Source organism: Macaca nemestrina, chromosome 1 (assembly GCF_043159975.1).
Source record: "Macaca nemestrina isolate mMacNem1 chromosome 1, mMacNem.hap1, whole genome shotgun sequence".
Classification (NCBI taxonomy): domain Eukaryota; kingdom Metazoa; phylum Chordata; class Mammalia; order Primates; family Cercopithecidae; genus Macaca; species Macaca nemestrina.
In genome coordinates this window covers 138,574,255-138,597,576 of record NC_092125.1, presented here as the reverse complement: position 1 = coordinate 138,597,576, position 23,322 = coordinate 138,574,255, and the positions used below count along the sequence as shown (strand labels likewise).

General features: G+C 43.1%; 2 long non-coding RNA genes across 3 annotated transcripts in view; one reads left to right on the top strand and one right to left on the bottom strand.

Moving 5' to 3' along the window:
- The window catches only part of LOC105485421 (uncharacterized), a 158,824-nt gene that overhangs the window by 30,602 nt on the left and 104,900 nt on the right, over positions 1 to 23,322 (bottom strand). The window lies entirely within an intron of this gene.
- LOC105485420 (uncharacterized) lies at positions 12,655 to 16,797 on the top strand. The gene is made up of 3 exons (XR_989551.2): positions 12,655 to 12,804; positions 15,459 to 15,563; positions 16,674 to 16,797. It is a non-coding gene; the product is annotated as an uncharacterized lncRNA (long non-coding RNA).

The following is a 23,322-nucleotide window of genomic DNA, read 5'->3' as shown; positions in this document are numbered from 1 at the left end:
GGGGTTAATTTCCAGAATACATAAAGAATTTAAACAACTCAACAGAAAACAAAAACAAATAACCAGACTAAAAAAAATGGGCAAAATACCCTAATAGACATTTTTCAAAAGAAGACTACAAATGGCCAGCAGGCATATAAAAAAATACTCAACATCATAATCATCAGAGAAATACAATCAGCACCATAATGGGATACCACCTCATTCTAGTTAGAATGGCTATTAACAAAAAGACAAAAGAGGCCAGGCACAGTGGCTCACTCCTGTAATCCCAGCACTTTGGGAGGCCGAGGCAGGTGGATCACCTGAGGTCAGGAATTTGAGACCAGCCTGGCCAACATAGTGAAACCCCACTGCTACTAAAAATACAAAACTTAGCCAGACGCGGTGGTGGGTACCTATAATCCCAGCTAATCGATCGCTGGAACCCAGGAGGCAGAGGTTGCAGTGAGTCGAGATCGCGCCACTGCACTCCAGCTTGGGAGACAGAGCAAGACTCCAACAATGGATGAACAGATAAAGAAAATGAGGTATATATATACAATGGAATACTATTCAGCCATAAAAAATAAAATCCTGTCATTTGTGACAACATGGATGAGCCTGGAGGACATCATGTCAAGTGAAATAAGCCAAACACAAAAAGACAAAAAGAAAAAGACAAAACACATGGTTTTACACATAGGTGGAGTTTTTGATACTCCAGTTTTGGGTACAAAGTTACTATGAGATGGGAGGATTCAGTTCTGATGTTCTGTTGCACAGTAGGGTCACTATGATTAACAGTAAAGTACTGTATATTATGAAATAGCAAGAAGAGACGCTTTTTTTTTTTTTTTTTTTTGACAGAGTCTTATTCTGTCACCCAAGCTAGACTGTGGTGGCATGATCTCGGCTCACTACAACCTCTGCCTCCCAAGTTCAAGCAATTCTCATGCCTCGGTCTCCCGAGTAGCTGGGACTGCAGGCGTTTGCCAACACACTCAGCTAATTTTTGTATTTTTACTAGAGATGAGGCTTTGCCATGTTGGCCAGGCTGGTCTCAAACTCCTGGTCTCAAGTGATCCACTGCCTCAGCCTCCCAAAGTGCTGGAATTACAGGCGTGAGCCACTGCAACTGGCCGAGAGGCTTTTGAAGGTTCTCACCAAAAACAGACAATAAATGCATGAGATGATGAATGCACTAACTACCCTACTTGGATCATTATACAACATATAGGTATGTGTGATATAGACATGTGATATATACATGTGTGATATATATGTGATATATAAATATATATGTGTGATATATATGTGTGATATATAAATATATACGTGTGATATGTATAAATATATATGTATGGTAGATATGTGATATATAAATATGTATGTGTGATATATATGTGATATATAAATATTTATGTGTGATATATAAAAATATGTGTGTGATATATGTGATATATAAATATGTGTGATATATATGTGATATATATAAATATGTGTGATATATATGTGAGTATAAATATATAGGTGATATATATAAAAATATATGTGTGATATATAAAAAATATATGTGTGATTTTATATATATATATATATTTTTTTTTTTTAAATCAAATTGTAGAATGAGGTGGTATCCCATTAGGGTGTTGATTGTATTTCCCTGATGATTAGTGATGTTGAGTATTTTTTTGAGTGTTGTGTGAGGTATTGCTCCTCACACAAGGGCATTAGCTGTGGGGGTCTGCCCGCAGACCCTGACCCAAACGACGGATGAATAAAATGTACGCTGACACACAGATATTCTGCTTTGCCAGTCCAGCTGAGTGTCTGACCGCCTGCACACCAAGAGAGGTTTGTCACTGCGGCCGGCCCTGAGCAGCTCACACTCCAGGCATTTATTTAGTATACAATTAATAACAGAAGCTTTGAGTAAACACACTTGTGGATAATTAACATGGTTAAGAGAGTAGTTCTACAAATGATTAAAGCTCAGGTACAGAGGTCTAAAGTAAATACTATTAGGGGGCAGTTTCCCTGTCGACCTCCCCGCCAGAGGGCCATCTGGATCAAAGGTTAATTAAAGGAGGCAGGGTAAAAAGACTTAACTGCGGAAGCCTCTCTTGTTACTAGTATTTACCCTATGACTTAATGCTCTAAGGTAACAGGCTGCCTTCAGCCTGTTCAATTATTACAAGCTATGTAACCTTTCAGCCGTCCAAAAGATTTGTGACTATTTCCTATAACTTTCCCTAGTATTTCCCTTTAATATTTTTGCCATCATCCTGAGTGAATCCCAACACCCCATTAATACGTACAATGATCATGTGTCAATAAATAAATCATCTACACATTTTCTTTGAAGATGAAAAAGAGTTTCTCCATAGCCTTGGGAAGGAGCAGGGAAGGGAGAGAAGAAAGAGAAACAGTAAGGAATGCTCAAGTCCAGTGCTCCTGGTGTAAAGCTGCCCCTAAGTTAAAAGTGGGAAGAACCTCAAAGAGTGATTAAGGTATCTTTCTGTGTCATGAGTCACCACTGAGAATCATCAAGTGGTGCCTTGAGACCTCCAAGACTTAACATGCTTCCATATATAGCTAATAAATTACTAGGGAAGAGACTTAGCCCCTTGATGAATGTCTTACTGAGACTGAACAACAGGATTTCTGTGAAATCAATAACCAGCCCTTCTTCCTCACCAATACCTTCCCCAGCTAGACATTGTTCATTAAAAGAGATGAAGCAGCTTTGAAACATACATTATCTCCCATCTTTTTAGCTATTGCCGAGAAATTTTGAGTATGAATTGATAACAGGGAAAAAAATTATACTTAAAAGCATGCCATAAATGGGGCTGTTGAATTTTTTAGTCAACCCGAACCGGGACTAATGTCTGCCAACATGCGTGGTTTAATTGCTCAAGGTCACTTTCAAGAAGCTGTGCTAAATGCTGACAGACTTTGTTGGAATTATCAGAATTTCTTCAGGCTCAGTCATCTTGGCCTACCTCAGGGAGAAGTCAGATAAAATGTCAGAGGTTTGACTGCTCAGACTGCAAGTTTTCTTCCTTGCCTGTGCTCACCAGCTTCTTCTAAAGTCCATTGGTTTTAGAGTCAAATGATCTGCTTTTGAAATCTAACTTCACCACTTACTAGAGGCTTAAAATCATTTAACAAATATTTATTGAATATCTACTGTGTTACAGGCACTGTAAACATTGATGAGCATACAGCTCTTTGAGCCTTGGTTTCTTCACATATAGATGGCAATAATAACCCTTCCCTTGACAGTAAACTCAGTAGGGGGTAGGATTAGTGATAGGATTAAGTGACATGGTGGGGCACAGTGGCTCACACCTGTAATCCCAGTACTTTGAGAGTCTGAGGCAGGCAGATCACTTGAGGTCAGGAGTTCAAGACCAGCCTGGGCAACATAGCAAGACCCCGTCTCTCTCAAAAAAAAAAAAAAAAAAATTAGCCAGGCGTGACAATGCACTCCTGTAGTCACAGCTACTCAGGAGGCTGAGGCAGGGCGATCCCTTGAGCCCAAGAGTTCAAGGCTGCAACAAGTTGGATCACACTACTGCACTCCAAGCTGGGCAAGAGTGAGACCCAGTTTCAAAAAAAAACCAAAAACAAAAGGATTAAGTGAGATGTTTGCTGAACAGCCAGCACATAGTAGGTACACAGTAAGTGGTAGCCATTATTGTAAGAAAATATTCAGATTTTAAAAGTGGGTAAGAAACATTTCCTCAGCATACCAACCCTTGAACTAGCAGGTAAGAAACTTGATCCTGAGGTAGTAATCAAAATTGGCCCCAGAACATTACACTCTTTTGAAATGGCCTCTTACTGTTCCATGCCTATGATTTCATGATGGTTAACTTATACATCAACTTGACTGGACCATGGGGGGCCCAGATATTTGGACAAATATCATTCGCGTATTTCTGTGAGGGTGATTTGGATGAGATAAGCATTTAAATTGGTGGACTATGTAAAGCAGATTTCCCTCTCTAATGTGGATGGGCCTCATCCAATCAGCTGAAATAGCAGATAGAACAAAAGGCTAACCCTTCTCCGAGTAGAAGGAAATTCTTTCTGCCTAATTGCCTTTGAACTGGAACACCAGCTTTTTTTCCTGCCTTCCGTCTTGAACTGAAACATCAGCTCTTCCTTGTTCTCAAGCCTGTTGGCTTTCAGATATGAAGAAACACCATCTGCTTTCCTGCTTCTCAGGCCTTTGGACACAGACTGGAACTAAACCATAGTCTTTCCTGGGTCTCTAGCTTGTAGACTCACCCTGCAGATCTTGGGACTTGCCCATCTCCATAATTGCATGAGCCAGTTTCGTCCTATTCCTTCTGGTTCTCTGGAGAACCCTAACACATTTCCAATCTCTTTTTCCACTCCCCATAACTTACTCTGTACTCTAGTTGGGCTGGACCCAGAATGCTGCTTGACCTGCCATGCTCTTATGTGTCTTCCTGCTTTTGTACAAATGTTTCCTCTGCCCCCAAAGCCCTCCTCTACCCTAATCTTCAGGGCCAACTCCTGCTCACCTGTTAGAACTCAATTTTTGTAGCACTTAACTCAGGATCTTATCCTTTTGAGTTTGGGCCTTCTCCCATGTTAGCCAATGCTTACGTCATTTTCATATACTCTTTTGAAATCACCTCCTACCGGTCCTGAAAAGAATGACCATGATTAACTTTTACAAACGAAGGTTTATAAGCCCCAACCAAAAAAAAAAAGCAACTTCAGATCCACCATTGAACATGAGATTTCTTCCAGATTACATGCTTATTACTGTGGCCAGCTTGCCTTTAAAAGCTCTTTCACAATTAGAGATGAAAACTCCATCCTTCTGCAGAGACAGCCCTAGCTGCAGAGGGCTGCAGACATGGCCCAGGCAAAGGGTATCAAAGGTATGTGTCAATCAAACTTCCCACAGGCCCGTGCTCTTCGTCAAGAAATGCAAAGGGAGATGTTGGCAGATCCAGGTTATGTGGGATCCTCTGAGCTGAGATTCAGAGGGCAGCTACAGCTGCTTCTCACCTCAGAATCACTGCAAATGGCATCACAGACAAGAGAGCATTTCCTTTTGGTTCCTAGGATGGTTCAGGGAATATGAGAAACCAAAAAGAAAAAAGATAACAGAAGAAGATGCAAAGATAAAATTTGGGGCAGGGACTTCTGGGCATGGAGAAAAGAGTACAGGAATGCTGGGCAGTTCAGGCCGACCTAAGGAAGAGCCCTGGATTAAGAGAAGACTGCCTTCTCCTCCTAGATATCTGGAGTCCCCGTACCTCATCCTGATATCTGGTGACTCATGGAGGTATTCCTGGAGAGAGCGGGGAGTATCTACTTGGCATCCAAAGGTCAGTATTGGGGTGAACAGTGAAAGGGGGTTAGTGTGCTGTGGACACCAGTGAATGGAGACCTAGAAGGGATGGAAATCCATATGCAGTGTAGGAGATGAGGCTTGCACTCGATGAAGCTAAGGCACCGACTGCATTTTGCTTGAAAAGTCTCATACTGACAGGATCTGGATTTCAGATAAAACTCTCTTGGCTATACCCATCAGTGGAGTTACTTCTGAAGCTGTTAAAACAGTGTTGTTATAACACTGCTAGAATGATTATAAAGTTATGTATGGCGTGGGATAGACCAGAGAAACCATAGGATCTTATTACACCAATTAACTAAATTTTACCTTTAAGGTTTCCTCCAAGTTGCCATTTTCAAGATAGTCTTAGCTTTAAAAACAAACAAAAAAAAAGTATTTTCACCTCTTGCTTTACAGAAAGTAGATGAAAATATTATGCTAGATGAAATAAATGTCTCCACAGCCAAGGACGTGTCAGGGAGAATTGCATTCCCGTTGTTTTAGCTTCTTTAAACATATCTGCCTTTAACAAATGTGCTGAACACGTGTTGCATTGCGTATAATGTTTCAGTATATTCCAGTCACAAATTGCCCAGCACCTTATCATAAAAAGTGCCCAGCACTTGTATCACTTTATCATAAAAGTAAATAGTAACTGTGATTTTTAAAACTCCCAGTAGTTTGGGTACATAAAGATTTAATTATACTGGATCCCTTCACTCACACAGCATTGCTTATACATCTCCATAGATGACTTGGGTCCACGCCTCTAGCCTTGGTTTGGTTTTTCTTTTTGAAATATATGGTATATTACTGTTCCTTCAGGTCCATGTATCTTGCTAGCTGAAAGACAACTAAATGAAACTGAAGGCATTATCCTCCCTCCAATTCTCACTCCCTGCTGTGTCCCTGGTGGTGTCAAGGACACAGTTCTCCTAGCATTTCCCAGTGTTGTTACCACTGGGAAGCAGGGCAGGTAAACCACACCTAAACCCACATCCTGCAGGACCGATTTCTCAGCTCAGAGGCAAAAGCAGCAGCGATGGCCCACACTCACCCACTAAAAACCCCTCGAAATGCTCCCCAACTTTCATAAGGCCTCATCTCATTCTTTCATCAGACCCAGGGGGGACAGTCCTTGTTCCCAGCCTACCTCAGGAGGCCCTGACCTTGGCCAGTGCTGAAAAAGGAGTCGCTCATTGCTCTGGCTGGGCTTTGAGAAGGTCAGGCCTGAGGCCTGGGTGGCCCCTCACCTAAGGGAACAAACAGTACACACAGTCACCCTTCACTGACCCTTGCTCATGGAGGAGGCGTGATGTGAAAAGTCCCTGATCTTCCCTCCTTTGGTCTGGAATGTATTTTATTCTTTCCAGATGTTTCCCTAATAATAGTTGCTTGATCTAATGTAAGAGTGAGTCTATATTCCCCAAGTGCACAGTGGACAATGGGAAAATAATCCAGAAATGAGTGGGGAAACAGTATTTGTGGGTTAAATAATCTTTTTTTCCTGGATGGTCCTTAGAGTTGATAATTAACCCATAATGGTATAAAGTTTGAAAGGAAGAAATAAAACTGTTTATTTGCCAATGACATAATGTCCTATGTAGAAAATTCCAAAGAATCTAAAAAACAAAATCAAGCAAAGAAAACCCTCATAGAACTAGTAGTTGGGTTTACCACAGTTGCAGAATACAAGATCAATATACAAAAATCAATTGTATTTCTGTATACTATCAATGACCATGTGGAAACCAAAATTTAAAACACACTATTCATTTACAGTGCCACCCCCTCAGAATAAAAAGTATGTAAGTGTAACTCCAACAAACATGTATGGGACTGCTGAAAACTTCAAAATGATGATGAAAGAAATTAAAGAAGATGTAAATAAATGGAAAAATATACTGTGTTTATGGATTGGCAGATTCAATGTAGTAAAGATGCCAATTCTCCTGAAACTGATTTATTCGTTTAACACAACTCTCCTGAAATTGACTTATTAGTTTAACACGATTCTTATCAAAACTCCAGCAAGGTTTTTTTGAAGACTTAGACAAGATTATTATAAAATTTATGTGGAAGGCAATGGAATTAGAACAATTAAAACAATTTCCTGAAAGAATTAAGTGGGAGGAATCACTCTATCTGATTAAGATTTACTTCATAGCAACAGACAATAGAGACAATGCATATTAGTGAAGGAACAGATAGATAAATGAAACAGAATAGAAAAGCCAGAAGTAAATTCACAAAAAGATAATCAACTGATCATCAACGAAGGAAGAATAGCCTTTTAAACAGATAGTGCTGAAAAGTTGGACATCCTTAGGCAAAAAGAAAGAAAAAAAAATGAACTTCAATCTATATCTCCTATCTTATACAAAAGTAACTCAAAATTCCTTATAGATTTAAATGTAAAATGTAAAACTATAAAATTTTTAGAAAACATAAGAGAAAATCTTTAGGACCGAGGGCAAAGTGAAGAGTTCTTAGATATGACACTATAAGCACAATCCACAAAATAAAAAATCCATTAAGTTGTACTTCATTTAAATTTAAAAATTTTGCTCTGTGAAAGACTATAAAAGAGATGAAAATACATGCTATAGACTAGTAGAAAATATTTGCAAAACACACATATGACAAAGGACTCATATTTAAAATACATAAAGAACCCTGAACACTCAACAGTAGCCAGGGGCTAGGGAGTAGGGGATTGGGAGTGTGACTACTAAGGCATAGCACGAGAAGTAGCTCTGTAGTGCTAGAACAGTTCTGTGTCTTGATTATGGTGTTTGTTACATGAATTTACAAGTGATAAGAATGTACGAAATCATACGCAAAACTAGTGAAATTTAAGTAAGGTGTGTGTATTATACTAATGTCAACTTTCTGGCTGTGAGATTGGGAGAAATTGGGTGAAGAGTACACAGTCCCCCTCTAAACTACTTTTTGTACCTTCCTTTGAATCTATAATTACTTATTGCCTGGATAGTCATCAAGTTGTTAATCCACTCACAATAACTGAGACTTAACTCTATTCTCCCATTGCAGACAGCACATCTTTACAGGGACCGGGGCTTATATCTCTTTATGCCCTCCATATTCTGGCCACAGCTGAGTGCTCAGTATGTTTCTAAATGACAGCTGTCCTTGATCTCCTTTGGTGCTTGCCTCCAATTGGAATCTTTGCCCCTGTGTCTTTACCTAAAACTGCCTGATGTTTCCATCAGCCAGGCCCTGAGGAGCCCCACTTGTTCCAGATTCTTCAGATCCTCCTGGCAGCAACAGGCCAGTCCAAATGAACATTCCACTCTGTAATTTCCAAGAAAGTAGAAGCTCCTTGAGACTGAGTCTCCTTCTGTCATGTGCACCACTGTATCCCCGTCCCCTAGAGTAGTGTCCAATATATAGTAGGGACTCAGAAAGTATTTGTGGACTGACTGACTATCCATGAAAGAGAAAGAGAGAGAAAGAGAGAGAGAGAGAGAGAGAGAGAGAGAGAGAGAGAAGGTAATGAGCAAAACAATCTTGCATGCAATCTAGCATGCAAAAATTCATAGGTCAACAAGGCTCGCTCTTCCAATAAGAAGAAGGAAGCAATCTTTGTATGTGTATCTCTTACAGAAGGCCCATCTAAAAACACCTTCATGAGCCACCCTAGGTGCAGTGCTTTTTCCTTCTTCAGAATTTCTACAAACACTTCAAAGAATTGTTACTGTGTGGTACACTCAGCTGAGCTCTACTCAAGCACTCACTAAGCCTTACTGTGTGCTGGGCACTGTATCAGCAATGGGGGTTCAAAGATTAGTAAAGTCTGCTTCCTGTCCCAAAGCTCCCAGCACAATCGGGGGAGACAGACCAGCAGATCATTCCTATAGATGTGCCTAGAGTGCTAGGATGGCACAGAAGGGAGGAATCCCAGTATAGTCTGGGAACACTGGGGTGGGCTCCCAAGTCATCAGACAGATGGGGAGACAGGCAGGCAGTTGACCACTACTGAGCTCTGTGCCAGACACCATGCTGAATACTATACACATCCTCTCACTGAGGCTTCTACAACTCCATAAGGCCAGTTGTATTCTTTCCAACTCACCTGACTCTGAGAGGACAAGTGGGATCAGGCAGGTAAGAGGAAGGGGGAAAGGTGCTCCCAGGTTCAGAGAACATCATGAACAGAAGCAGGGAAGTGCGCACACGGGTTGTCTGGGAACCCGCAAGCACAAGTCATTTGTATTACTGGGGCAAAAACTTGACTAAGATCACAATGGAAAAGGAACCAGAAGTAACTGAATGAGTCAACCCCAGAAGGTTTTGTTTGCCATGCCAAAAATGGCAACGGTCTTCAGACCAGGCTCCATGAAAGCCTGGCATTCACAGGGCTGGGCCATGAGTTACTGCACATGTTTGGTGCTAATTTCATTAAAATGTGTTTCAGATAATACTGTAGCAGATGCTGTTTGTACCCTGCCCATACTTCCTGCTCCTTGACATTGCATCACACACCTGCCCACTTCAAACCGCCAGCCCTTGCATTGCTTTGACTGACATTTTTCTTTGACGGACAGAGTCCACTGTGCCTGACCACATGGCTGGTTGCCCACATCCCACAGCTCTCAGACAACGGAGTTGGTTACAAAATTCCAGCTCCGTTTCCCTTGGGAGAAATAACTCTGAGCCACAGGTCCTATGCTGGCTCTCAGAGCTCCCCAGTGGGGTTAGCTCTGGTTGTCCACGGTGTTAATTTACTTGATCAATTTTCCTCCATTCGCTACCTTCCCTTTCCCATCTTTTGTCCTCACCTTCCTGCAAGATGTTTCCTGAGAGCACCTCTTAGATGAGCTGCTTGCATTTAAATCCTGTGTCAAAGTCTGTTTCTGGGGTAACCCAAGCTAAGACACACACACACACACAGAGAGGCATAGACTATCTCTGGCAGGATTCAAAGAAACTGATAAATGTGGTGTGGCTTCTGGGAACAAAAACATTTCTTGGGAACAGGGCTGAGGGAGGAAACTTATTTGTCACAAAATATGCTTTCTTGTTGTTGTTTTCACCTTTTGGCTTTTGTACCATTTCCATGAATTTTCTATTTAAAAAAATAAAACAACTTCCAAAGCTTGACCAGAGGCACTCAAAGAAAACCAATAAATCCTGTTCAAATTAAATGAATAAGTGCTTTTTAAAAAGCTACCCAAAATATATACTTTAAATCATTTTAAAAAAATCAACTGTGATTTTACAACAACATAGTCACATGTGCTTTGTATCAAAACATTGTAACGTATTGGAGACCACCAATGTATTAACTCATGCTGCCAGGAAAATTATCTTTGAGATAGTCTGAACAATTTATCTTTTCTGCTAGTTTGGTTCATAACTTTGAATGTTTAATAGAGGTGTCACTGATTAGTAAGATTGTAGCTCTATATAGGTGATTTCGTAAAATCCAGGTCCATGCATATCCTCTCAATTTGTACAAGCATACTACTAGGGTAAACTGAGTCACACTCAACCAAATTCATGCAGGCAAAACCTAGGTGATCACAGTCCCTCCCACTGCATAATGGTGAGTTGTACAGTCACGATCATATCACACAAGCACCTGTCCTGAGGCTGGGCTGCTTTTGATTTGACTTTTACATTTAACACAGGGAGTAAAAGCACTTAGATATTGTTAATGATTCGACTTAGAATTAATTTTTCCTCCTGCTCCACATTTAAGGTATTGGGTCTGTTTAATTGAGGGCATCCTGAGATTTCAAGGCAAGCTGTTTAAAAATTAAAAATAAAGTAAAGCAAAACACTTTTATGACTTACTTCTGTGAATCAAACTTTCTCAACATTGGACAATAGAAACAAATGCAGAAATAAATCGAATACCAAGGCTGACATAAAACTGCAACTGTACCCCATGACCATGAATGTCAAATGTTTACACTTCTTAAAATAATCACATTGTTCGGAGTGACCGGCTTTATAACAATGTGTGCCTATAAAGTACATATCTACCAATAAGATAACTTTTCATCTGTTCCTTCTATTGCTGTTGAATATAATATTTATTTGAAAAACAAGTTACATTTCCAAATGTTTGGGACCTCTGACGTGGATGACGGTGACCAGGGCCAGCTCCTACGCAGGCGTGGGCCAGTGCTGTGACCAGATGCGTGTATTTGAGGCAGGCCACCCTGGCCGCTGTTGGAAAGGGAAGTGGAGACAGCCAGCCTCCAGTCTGGACAGACAACTGGAAGGCACTGGGAGTCAGGCTAGAGATACAAATTTGGCATTGCAAGCCTGGGGGGAGGTTGTTGATGTCTTGGGTTTTGAGGCTGGAGCCCAGGGAGAGTGTAAAGGAAGAGGAAGGGGTCAACATGAAAGCCCAAGAAGCCATCTTCAGCTGCTCTTTCCACGTGCATCAACATTAACCTCATGGCTGGAGGACACTCCTCGAGGAGTGAGACTTTGGAATCAACATTCTTGAACACCACACGAGACCTAAAATAAAACCCTGCATATAGCAGCTGCTCCGTAAATGTTTCTAGACTGACTGATTTCTTCCAGACAGCAAGGGATTGTATTATAATGAGAATCTCATTTAAACAAATTCATCAAAATTCCTGTATTATAGCCAAACTTGTTTAAATGTCTCTACCTAGGTGGAATTAGCAGCTGGCATCTTTTTTAAAAAAATTGTCACAATTTTTAAAAATGTGCATACTCTGCATTTCAAGTCAAGGCTAAATTTTAAAAAAGGAAAAAGAGAGTGTGCGCACACACTGGGCACTTTTGAATGGCATGTTTTCTCCCCAAAGAAGAAAAGAAGCAAGGAAGGAAGAGAGGAAGAGAGGGAAGGAAGGAAGGAAGGAAGGAAGGAAGGAAGGAAGGAAGGAAGGAAGGAAGGAAGGAAGGAAGGAAGGAAGGGAGGGAGGGAGGGAGGGAGGGAGGGAGGGAGGGAAGGAGGGAAGGAGGGGAAGGGGAAGGGGAAGGGGAAGGGGAAGGTGAATGGGAAGGGGAAGGGAAGGAGAGAGGGATGGAGGGAGGGAGGGAGGGATGGAGGGAGGGAGGGAGGGAGGGAGGAAAAAAATGCATGGTTTGTAGTTAACCAGGCCCTCAGCAGACATCCTATAGAGAAAGTACATGACGAAACATGTCTAGCCTGAGTTTCCTACCTACCCTGAGTTTCTTTCCCCTCTGCTGATATTTAATAACTGGGCTCAGAGGATAATTCATAGTATTTCCTCTCCCTGTCTGCTCCACTCCCCTCCCAACTACTTCTAGGTTTTTGAAACAGAGTCTGGGCCTCCCTGAGTGGAACTCACCCAGCCAGATTGAGAGAGTCTCACTGCTCATCTCCCTGGGGCCCCAGTGCCTTGAAGCTACTCCCTGAAGGACCATGTGGGGACCGGAGAGAGGATGCTGAACCTGCTTTCATGGTAAATGCGTGCCTTGCCCTCTTAGTTTCTTTCCCTGGGTGGGAACAGAACCACCAAGAAGGGAGAAATGTCCTCCGTGGAGGAGTGATTCCCGCCCTTCGCCTCCCAGGAGGAACTTCCCGGCCACCCCACTGTCCGCATTTTCCCTGAGGGCTGGAGGCTGATGAATGTGGGCCTGGGCTGGGCCTCACTGCAGTCCCTCAGCTCCTCTCTCTGTCCCCATGTTGCTCTGTGCAAACTCTGGTTGAGATGACTGTTACAGGAAGTCTGAAGGGAGGAAAGAAGTCACAGAAGGGCAACGTTAGGAGGGAGGGAAGGAGGCTCTGCGGTGAGTGGGACCCTCCCAGCACAGTCCTCAGGTCCAGGGCTCCACTAGAGGGAAGCGAAGGAACATAGGTTTCAGGGACCCTCGCTTGCCTTTTCAAAGCCCTGTACCTAATTTCGTATTTGTAATTTTACATTCTTTTCTTAAAGAAAGTGCCCCCAAATTCTATAGGCTTCAAGGTCCACAAACCAAACTGAGATGGTACCACCAGCTGATTTTGAGCCCCTTTTCTCCTGCTGCCACCTCCCAGAACCGCCCTCTACACATTTCTACATCCCTGGTTCACTCAGCTGAAGCCACTGGCATGGGTCTCCTTGTTCTTTGGACGTACCAGGCAGTGGCCACGGCATTAGGGCCTTGGCATTGGCTCTTCCCTCTGCCTGGAAGGCTCTTCCCCCAGGTGCTCACCTCCTTCATCCAAGTGGTGGTTTCTCAGTGGGGCCTGCCCTGAGCAACCTAGTCAAGGTGGAATCCCCGGCTTCTTCAACCCTGTGTTGCCTTCTACCTGCTAAGCTCCCACACCAGTTATCATCTGCTAACACAATTCATAATCTAGTTATTTATTGTTTTCTGTCCCCCTCCCACCACTAGAACGTAAGTTCCATGAAGGAAGGGAAACTCAAGTCTGTTTTGTTTACTGATGCATTCTGAGCACCTAGTACATAGCAGTCACTTGGTTCATATTTGTCTGATAAATGCATGAAATTGCAGATCCTAAGGCAAGGATACTGCCTGCTGCAGTTTGAGGACAGCTCTGGCCAATCGACATCCAAATGAGAGAAAGAAAAGTTGCTTCTCAGGGGCAACTGGCTTTGCAGGCTATCGTGGGCCAAGGCCATGGACACCAGTGCATCCTGTCCCTTGCCTGTCTGTCTGAGGGTGCATCATTTGGCTCTGGGACAGTGCTGCCATCTAAGAACTCGCCAGAACTGCTGAGGCTGGGCCAGGAGAGGGGCTGGAGCCTGCCCAGGCTGTGACTGTCTCACTGGTGCTGGAGATCGTGGGACTTGTCATGTGTAGTGTCTAGTCTTGGAAAAACGTAGCCAATTACTAACATAGCAAAGTGTTGAGTTAAAGAACAGAGATGTTTACTCAGAGCTGGTGCTAATTTCCTGCCTTTGCAGTGGCTGCTGGACTGGGAGGTGCATATCTGGCAGCACTTGCTGGCCTGACCCGAGGATACAGAGCTAGAGCTCCAGAGGGTGATCATCTTGTGTCATTTGAGCCCCACAGGGACACATCACTGATTGGTATTTTATCCTGGCGCCGGGAAGAGGGTGTGGAGGACATCAAGATGTCCATGGGGTTGGCGACCCAAAGTCGGCCAACCAAGACCACCCCTGCAGACAATGCTGATGACATCATGACGATCCTGGGCTTTATATAGTAGTTCACAGTTGCCAAAGCTCTTTGTCATACCCTATTTCATTTTATGGTCATCCAAACCTGTAAGAAAGGCAGAGCAGGAATTGTCATCCCATTTTCCACAGGAAGAATGTGAGGTCTAAAGGTGAGGCTGTGTATCACAGAGCTAGCAAACGTCATGCAGGACTGGCTTCAGCACTAACAACTACACCCTGTCCCGTGTGCTCAGAGACATGGGCCCTTGACACCCCTGGGTTCAACACTTGCAGCTTCAACTATATTCTAGAAACCTCAAAGGCCCCTGAGTGTAGTGACTTATCCCTGCGCTGTGGCTGAATTTGAATCCTCGCTCGATGAGGCCAGCTTGGGAGTCACATGGCTCACAGTGTACTTGGCTTGACATATTTTAATCGCCATGTGGGCACCCTAACCCTCCTGTGACAATTTAAAAGCAAAACAAAAAAAAACATTGTTTTGTTTGCTTTTGAAAAATCGCCATCAGCTGCAAGTCAGCTAAAATCAAAGAGGCAATGGATGAGTGTGAATTTCATCAGGAGTGTGGTTGTCAATGAGATGTACTCACAGCTGCCTTCCGATAGGCACTTGCCAAGTGTCAGATGTTTTGTTAGGTGCTTTACAAATGTTGAGTCCGGGTTATCAAAGCCCATGCTTTGAAACTCTACATTGTACGCGTCTCCTTTGAGATCTAGCAGCCCGTGTAGAGGCCTATATTTCTGAGCTCCCATACCTTCAGACTCAGAAAGGTCTCAGAAAGCAGCTTGTCTCTTTGTCTCGCTCTCTCCTTTACCATTGTCCTTCCTCTCTTCCCCCAGTAATTTAATAGCCTTCTACTCCAACATTCTCTTTCTTGGGCTGACCTGGAAACTCCAAATTCTTCTGCCTTCATCTCACAGAATAATTCATTCATTTGACAAATAGTTTTCGGATTCCTATTTTATTCCAGGTCCTATGAGCCACTAGGGAAATGGCAGTGAACAAAACAGACGTGAATCCCTGCCTTGCTGAAGAGTCCATGCTAGTGGAGGACAAACAAACAAACACAAACAAGGTAAAGTCAGGCAGGATAAAGCCGTGAGGGAAATAAGACAAGAGGAAGGGGAATGGGGAGTGATGGGGGCTGCCATCTGAGATGTGAGATCAGGGAAGGCCTCCCTGAAGAAAAGGCATTTGGGCAGAGGCCAGAGTCGAGGGAGGAGAAAATCATGTCATTGTCAGAGAAGGAACATCCCTAGTGTGGGAATGAGCTCAGCCTAGACTTGCAGGGTTAACAAAGAGGAGGAGGAGGATGAGAAAGAAGAGGAGATGAACTAGAAAAGGGATTGGTTAGTATATGTCCCATTCAACATTTGGAACATACTTGTCTTAGTCTAACCATGTGTGCTGCTATAACACAAAACCACAGACTGGGTCATCTATAAAGAACAGAAATTAGCTGGGTTTGGTGTCCAGTGAGGGCCCAGTCTCTGCTTCCAAGATGGAACCTTGCTACTGAGTCCCCTGCAGGTGAGGAACAGTGTGTCTCACAGAACAGAAGAGCAAACCCACTCTCTCAAGCCCTTCTCTAAGGCCCCAGTCCCATCCATGAGGGCTCCACCCTCATTATTTAATCACCTAAAGCAGGGGTCCCAAGCCCTGGACCACCAACCGATACAGGTTGGTGTCCTGTTAGGAACCAGGCCACGCAAGGGGGGCGAGCAAGCAAGCGAAGCTTCATCTGTATTTACAGCCACTCCCCATCCCTCGCATTACGGCCTGAGCTCCACTCTGTCAGATCAGCAGCAGCATTAGATTCTCATAGGAGTGGGAACCCTATTGGAACTGCGCATGCGAGGGATCTAGGTTGTGCACTCCTTATGAGAATTTAACTAATGCCTGATGATCTAGCATGTAACAGTTTCATCCCCAAACCATCCCCACCCTTCCAACCTGTTGAAAAATTGTCTTCCACAAAACTGGTCCCTGGTGCTAAAAAGGCTGGGGACCACTGACCTAGAGGACTCACTCCTTAATGCTATTACATTAGAAATTAAGTTTCAACATGAATTCTGGAGGAGACACACATTCAACCGATTACAATACTTATACTAAAATAATTACGTGTTGTTTATCTGAAATTCAAATTTAACTTGGAATCCCGTATTTTATCTGGCAACCCTAGACTTTGGCTTAAGGAGTAGAAAGGAGACTGATGTGGCCAGAATGGAGGAAGCAAGGAGAAGATGGAAAGAGATGAAGCTGGGGAAAACTTGGAGAGGAGAGGGTGGCTGACATTTCAAACGCAGAGAAGCCATCTCAGTATGCTTCCGGCTCTTCCAGTGGAATTGTCTCCTGCCTGTCCAAGACAGAAACGCATGCTGAGGGCTGTGAAAGAGGAAATAGGCAAGAACATAGCACAGGAAACTCAATCTAGACTGAGTCCTAAAGTGGTTCGAGTCTGCAGCACTCCTTCTTCTAACAAGGTAAGATTCTTTGGAAACCATGGGCATCAACTAGGTCTTGGCTCCTTCATCCAGCAGAGCAGCTGAGTCCCGAGCAGACAAACTGAGGGAGGTGGAGTGGGGCCATGACCTAGGAGCCCAGAGGTTAGATTATCTCAAGACAGGTGAGGTGAGGGGATAGAGAGGGCAAATTCTCAGGGATCCAGAATATTTGGTGGCTGGCTGTGGGCATTCTGGGAGGGGACAGACCAGCCCAGGGAGTCAAGAATTTGCCATTGGCCAGGACAGTTTATTTGAGAATCTGAACTGGAAGCAAATCTTAGTGACTGATCTGAGCTGTAAGTATTAAGGTTGAAACAGAAAACACCCTTTGAGGTTAAGATGTCAATAACCCAATGGGCCTCATGCTGGCTGACTTTGGGATCTGAGGAAAAGCAAGATAAACCTAGGTAGACATTTCAGGGAAATTCTGCTTTAGCCCCTGACACCTACTTCATAGTAGGTGTTTAGTCCCTGAGGATTAAATGAGATGATTTATGTAAACCACGATGATTGGTATATTGGTAAGTATGACATTAAATGCTAAATGTCCCTTCTTCATTCTACTGCTGTTCCCAAGTCCAGGGCCTGAAGAGACCTTAAGACACCCCCTGCCCCCTTGGCCTACACACATACACACACACACATACACACAGACACACACACACATACACGAGAGAAACTGCATGGTTCGATCTGAGCACTACAATTGAATCTCTTCCCTTTCTTGTAGAGAGTGAGCTGGTGAGATTAAAATGCCTGGCACATAGCAGCTGCCCAATACATATTTCTATATGAGTAATAAGGAAATAAGTGGCCTTATTCTCTCTGTTCTCCTAGAGTTCAATTTTTTTACTTTCAACCCGACAAAAAAGGAAGTAGGGCTGCCCGAGTGGGGCTATGGAGAATCAGGAGCAAACTGCTCCCCGCCCTTCCCAGTTCAGGGGTGTTGCTTCATCGCCCGACTGACACGCAGGCCAGAGAAGCAGCTGACACCCTGCAGAGCGGCTGCCTTATAAGGACATTGGCCAGGCATGCCAGGTGTGTCATCCCAAAGCCCCATGATGGTCCCAGTGAGTCAAGGCCAGGGTGGATTTAAAAAACTCAGAAAAGCCACATGGGCAGCAAGTGAGAGTTTTTTCACTTCCTTTCCTCCTCACATGTTTCCATATGTTTTTAATTATTATCCCATTTACCACTTACCTCTGCAATTGAGAAAATAGAGAATAAAATTTTTGATTTAGAAAAGATGTATTCATAACCTACATTACTTGGGTAGCAAAAGAAATTCTCTCTCTGCTTTTCTGGTGGGTTGCTGGCAGGGAGTGAGCTGATGAAATGGAGAAAATATAGCCTGCGGAGAGGTCCCCTTAAGAATGAATATGTGGTGGCCCCTCCAGGACAAGGCAGGATCCAGCAGCACAGAGAGCTGCCTCCGTCCCAGGGCAGTGCAGGGAGACCCAGTCTCCCTCTGCTGAGACGTGACTGATGCTCCCAAAGGCAAGCCAGCAATGGGAGGGGGCCTGGAGAAAACCGGTCCTTTTGAAAGGTATGAAGGCCCAGGAAGGGGCAGTGGTACTGACCATAAGTAGCATAGAATCATGGCTAAGAAATTAGGCTTTGAAATCTTACAGACCTGGATTTCAGCCCCAACTGTGCCAACTTTAGCTAGGTGAACTAGAGCAAGTTAGTTTTTTTTTTTTTTTTTTTGAGACAGAGTCTTGCTCTGTTGCCCAGGCTGGAATGATCACAGCTCACTGCAGCCTCGACCTCCTGAGTAGCCGGGACCATAGGCACACCCCACCATGCCCAGCTAATTCATTTTTATTTTTTGTAAAGATGAGGCCTTTCTATGTTGCCCAGGCTGATCTTGAACTCCTGGGCTCAAGCGATCCTCTCACACTGACTTTCCAAAGTGCTGAGATTACACCATGCCTGACTTTCATCTTTGTAAACCTCCATAGCCTGCTATGTGAAGTATTTGTTCATTTAGGAAATACCTACAGAGCATTTCAACACCTTGCTCACTTTAACTCATCATAGCAAACCAATGAAGTAGATTCTATTATTATCCCCATTTTACAGGTGAGGAAAGTAAGTGACTTGACGAGGGCCACACAGCTAGTAGCTAGGAGAACTGAAATTTGACCGCAGGCAGTCAGGCTCCAGGGCCTGCAGTCCCAAGTCTCAACTATGCCAAGAGGTTATAATTGCCCTACTTTGCCTGATGGAATTCTGGAGGACTAAGTGGACCAGGGCATGTAAAAAGCTCTTATCACAGTGCCTGAAACATGGTCAAACTCAGTGAATGCCACCTATTATCATCTGTCTGTTATTTGTGAGGATTGCCCAGTAGTGGATCCTGAGAGGAAGGTTCCTATGCAAGTGACTTAGTAAAGACAAGCTCCCAAAGAAATGGGTCTGGTACGGGAATGGGGTAAGTAGGCAGGGGACTGAGAAGAAGCCAAGCAAAGGTGCAACTGCAGGCAGGTCTCACAAGGGAGCGTGTGAGATTTCTGAGTTTGTCCCCATGGAGACAAGGGAGCTGGGCTTTGTGGTGTGAAACTGTTGGTCTCTGGCTAAGGGATGCCCTAAACAGATGGAAACTTCCTGGCATGTTTGGGCTCTGTACCTGTGGGCAAAGCAGTGTAGAAACCAGATGGCAGTCTTCCAAAGAGAGTCACAGGTATGGGGCTGTTCGAAGCAAAAGCACCAAAAGGCACTGGTGGAGTTCACAGTAACAGCCAAAATAGATCCAAAGGCCTCTGAGGGAGCAGGAACTGAGCCCACCCAAGACCACCCCTTGCATCACTCAGACTAGCTCACATCTTCCGTTCTGTGAACTTCATCCTGCCATTGCGCCTTCAAGAGGGTGGACACTCACAGTTTCTCGGGGGAAACTAACAAGATAAGAGTTAGTGAGACAAGATACATCTCTTCGCACACAAGTTTATGTAAACCATTCACACAAGTTTATATAAAAGAATATTAATTGTGCCAGGCACAGTGGCTCACGCCTGTAATTCCAGCACTTTGGGAGGCCAAGGAAGGCAGATCACCTTAGGTCAGGAGTTCGAGACCAGCCTGGCCAAGGTAGTGAAACCCTGTCACTACTAAAAATATAAAAATTATCTGGGTGTGGTGGCATGCCCCTGTAATCCCAGCTACTCAGGAGGCTGAAGTGGGACGATTGTTTGAATCTGGGAGGTGGAGGTTGCAGTGAGCCAAGATCACACCACTGCACTTCAGCCTGGGTGACAGAGCAAGACTCCATTTCAAAAAAAAAGAATATAAAGAATGTTAATTGTAACATTAATAATAGCTAAAATGCAAGTAAGTCAAACTTATTCAATTTCTAGGGATCAAACTTAGATCTCTAGGGATTTGCTTTTTTCTTTTAACAATTGCATAATATTCTATGGTATGGCTGCATACCATGATTTATTTAACTAAGTCACTGATTTATTAGTATTCATTTAACCAAGCCACTACTGATGAAAGTTTGACTTACTTGCATTTGAGCTATTATTAACAATGTCGCAATTAATCTTCTTTTACCTAAACTTGTAACACAAACCTTTGCAGTGGTACCTTGGCTGTGGCTGATATTCATCATCTCCCTGCTCTGCCACTCTTTCTAGATTCCCCCCACACCCAGCAAGTACTTCTGGTGGTGTAGGTGGCTTGCTTGATGAGGTCATGCAGACTTTTAGCCCTAAAGGGTTTATCTCCCACCCTCTGAAGAACATGAATCCTAACAGGTATCCAGAGTTGTTGCCCCTTCCATCTTAACAGGTTCAATCAACATAAAGTCACCAATATGGCAGACAAAGTACACTGTACTTTCAGTTTCCTAAGAAAGGAAAAAGATGAAATTCCATTAGCCATAGTCCAATGAGCACGCCATCAATACCAAGAAAAACCGTAAGCTTGTATTAATTAACCTGTTGTGATCTGGCTAAAAATAAACCATTGACCAATAGGAACCAGAGGGGGTTCTCTAAGAACACGTCAGGCCTAGGGCACATTGAGGATGAGTGAAAGAGAAATTGTAAATCAGTTTATTTTGGTCTTGGTAACAAGTGAAAAAGAATGGTTGAGAGAAATGTAGGTGGAAGAGATAAAAATGAATGGATAAATTGTCTATTATTTGTAGATTTCATTTATGCAAACAATTCTTTTCCATTGATAGTTGAAAACTGAGCATAATTTTTTCCTGTTTGCTGGGTGGAAATAGATTGTGAAATGTTGTCTTGTGGTTTCTAAAGAGTAAGTAGAAAACTGGAGTAAAAATGCAGCACTAATCCATGCGATGTGACACCTGCCATCAGGAGCTAAACCACCAAGCCAAGGTCCCTCAGAAATTACCCCGTGTGGCAGCCAGTTTCTCACATGCTAGCAGAGGCAAGTCTCTCAAATTGCTCCTTTAATAAGCAAGAAGAAAAACTGTCTCTCAGATTGGCAGTATTTATTGGTTTTGCTGTTGCTACAAGTATAATATCTCCTTGTAAAATATCCAAAATATGAAGCAGAATGTGGAATTCAGAGCTTATAAGTCTAAATTGATCCAGTGATAATCTGGTGATAAAACTGTTAGTGGTCTGAGATATATATATATATATATATATATATATATATGTTTTCACCTCTTTTGTCAAATAAAAGAATAAAAGGAAGGATGGATGAGCAGATAGATAAAAGGCTTTACAATCTACCTCTTTCACTTAACATATTGTGGACATCATTCCTTGTAAAAACATAGATCTCTTGGGATTTGCTTTTTTTTCTTTTAACAATTGCATAATATTCTGTCATATGGCTGTACCAATACTGATGAAAGTTTGAATTATTTGCATTTTAACTATTATTGATAGTGTTGCTATATATATATACACACACACACATATATACATATATATACATACATACATACACACACACACACACACACATATATATATATATTTTTTTTTTTTTGAGATGGACTTTTGCTCTTGTCCAGGCTGGAGTGCAATAGCACGATCTTGGCTCACCACAACCAACTCTGCCTCCCGGGTTCAAGCAATTATCCTGCCTCAGCCTCCCAAGTAGCTGGGATTACAGGCATCCACCACCATGCCTGGCTAATTTTGTTATTTTTCGTAGAGACGGCAATTCTCCAAGTTTGTCAGGCTGGGCTCGGACTCCCGCCCTCAGGTGATCCTCTCGCCTTGGCCTCCCAAAGTGCTGGCATGAGCCACCGTGCCCAACCTGCAATTAATATTCTTTTACATGAATGTGGTGTCTTTATCTGACTATTCCTGTAGGACAAATCTCTGCAAGTTCCAGGAATTGCTGGGTCAGAGATTAACCAAGTTCTAAATTTGGAATTATTATTGCTTAATGGCCCTCAAAGGGGTCTACAAATTTACACTGTCACCAATGGTACATCAGAGTACCTGTTTCCCATAACCTGCAGCTTTTATTGTTTACATGGGAGACAAGGAAGAATCCAATGTCTTTGGTCAATTTTTTCTTAGGGAATTTGTCTTTTTCTTATTGGTTAATAAGAACAGATTGCTTATTAAGGACATTAAACCTTGGTAATATCGGGGAATGTTTTCAGAACAAGCCATTTTAATGAAATAAATGCTCCTAACTAATGGGAGAAAAGGTATAATATTGTGATGTAATAATTTCACATTCATATACAGAGAACCTCCTCAGCCCACCCTATGCATAGCAGATATGTGCTGTGTAGAAGACACATAGAAGATACAGACAGATGAACCAAATTGACGGTTGTTTAAAGAAAGAGATAAACTAATAAATACATGTCATATAGTGCAAAGTATTATAAGGGAGTTTCAGGCAAAGTTCACTGAGGGACTAACAGGGGAACAGTCAGCTCTGGCCAGGAAGGGCGGGAAAGGCTCTGTCTTTTTCCCTGGTGATCGTCCGTGGTTATCTTAGGTGGTTTGTCTTCTTGCTGATTTGTGAGACATTGTTCTGATGCACCAGCATGAGAAACAGCATGCTGAATTCTGTTGGGACGTTCTGAGTTTGAGAATATGGTAGAGGGAGATGGTGGGAGGGATGGGTAATTCCCATCAAACACCTTCACCTCTCCCATACCTTGATCTTGTCAGATAATACACATCCCTAGAGGGAGAGTTCCATGAAACCCACACGTAGAGCCCACTGGAGTGATAAGCAGGGTGCAACCTGAAAATGAGGAGTGTAGGCTAAATCCCCAAAGCAATTGGCAGTCTTCAAGCAGTTTTAAGTGGTGTTGGGGATGGGGGCTGCACTTCCTATTTGTGTCATAGAAGCCCTCTAGCTGCTTTTGTG